General features: G+C 58.5%; 1 protein-coding gene across 1 annotated transcript in view; it reads right to left on the bottom strand.

The window, feature by feature from the left end:
- SMTNL2 (smoothelin like 2) overlaps positions 1–580 on the bottom strand; it is a 23,346-nt gene extending 22,766 nt beyond the window's left edge. The window contains exon 1 of the mRNA XM_008069085.1: positions 474–580. The gene's annotated coding sequence lies outside the window, so the exon portion shown is untranslated. The remainder of the gene's footprint in view (positions 1–473) is intronic.
- Positions 581–1,396: the final 816 nt, after the last annotated feature.

The raw sequence follows: 1,396 nt of genomic DNA on the forward strand, positions 1-1,396 counted from the left end.
GCCCCCAAGCCCCCTGACAGGGCGCCGTGCGGGGGGGCGGAGCCTCGGGGGCGGGACCGGGGCCTGCTCGGGGACACCCCCGCCCCTCGAGACCAGCGGGCCGGTGCGCTATGGGGCACCCTAGAGACGCGGAGGAAGAGCTCGCTCCCCTCTCCTCTCCGGGGTGCGGAGCCGCGTGGAAAGTAAGGAGTCGGAGACCTCCCGACCCTGGAGGAGTGGCATGTGGCCTTGGGGAGGGACTGCGGGCCCGCCGGGAAAAGGTCCGGGTCCCCAAGTGGACTTTGGAGAGCACAGCCGAGGGTTACGCGTTCCCTCGAGGCTCTTGCCGCGGGGCCCAGGTTCTACTGGGAGTGGAGACCCCCCCCCACAACTGCTCAGGGAGGCCTGAGAGCAGCAGCAGCTCCCAGAGCTGCCGCCCTGACCCACAGTGCCGTCCCTACGCAAGGGCACGGCCCTCACACGCACATACTCGCCCGTGGTACTCTCGCCTGGACCTGCACCTGTATAAGACCTCAGGAAGGAGACAGGTGGAGCGTCCCCTTCCTGTCTGCAATTATGCGTTCTCTCCTCCCAGTTCTACCTTCTGTAGCAAGATCTCTGTGCCCATCCCACCAGTAGTCAGTAGAGGCTCCAGGCTCACCAGGGCATCCCTATTAGGGGATCCTGGAGAGGATGAGGCACACCAAGAAGAAAGGGCTGAATTTCCAAACCCTAGAATGGGCGCTTTGGGACTAATCACCCCCTCTCCCACCATAAGAGTCTCAGTCACTGGCCTCTACCCTCAGGCCAGGTCTCCAATCTCTCTTCCCTCTCAACACTCCTTCATGCCTGAACCCAGATAGTTCTCCCTTCCAAGCCCATCTCCAACCATCACAAGAAAAGGGAAGAATGGGAAGAGATGTTGCTTTAGGGTGATAGGATGATGGGCATATCTGTTGTCAAACTGATGGAAGATAAAAATGGGAACATCTCTCTCATCCTTTTTTGTGCAAAAAGCTTTTCCTAATTAGCCTTCTCTTCCCCAGTCCTGGCCCACCTGAGGGAGGCCCAGCAGCTGGACAGGCACAGCCAGATGACCTTCAGGAGCGAGAGGTCTGACAGACTATTCCTATCACATTCAGCTTCCAGGGATGTTTGGAGCCCACAAATCCTTCTGGACTGGCCTTCACTGCCCCCAAAGGAACTGGGTCAACCTAACAGATGCTGACTGCTGATTCTCTCCCCCCACCCCTGCCCCAAGGGGAACAGGAAGGAACACTGGGTTACCTAATCCAAGGAGCCTTCCAGCAATTATTTCATGAGAAAGTCAAATGCCAAAAGGCGTGCATGTTGCATGTGCGTGAGTGTGTGTTCCAAGTAGCCGCCTGGACGGGGTGAGCCAAACCGCTCTCTGAAT

Source organism: Carlito syrichta, unplaced genomic scaffold (genome assembly GCF_000164805.1).
Source record: "Carlito syrichta isolate Samal-C Ts95f unplaced genomic scaffold, Tarsius_syrichta-2.0.1 Scaffold311807, whole genome shotgun sequence".
In the NCBI taxonomy this organism is placed as follows: domain Eukaryota; kingdom Metazoa; phylum Chordata; class Mammalia; order Primates; family Tarsiidae; genus Carlito; species Carlito syrichta.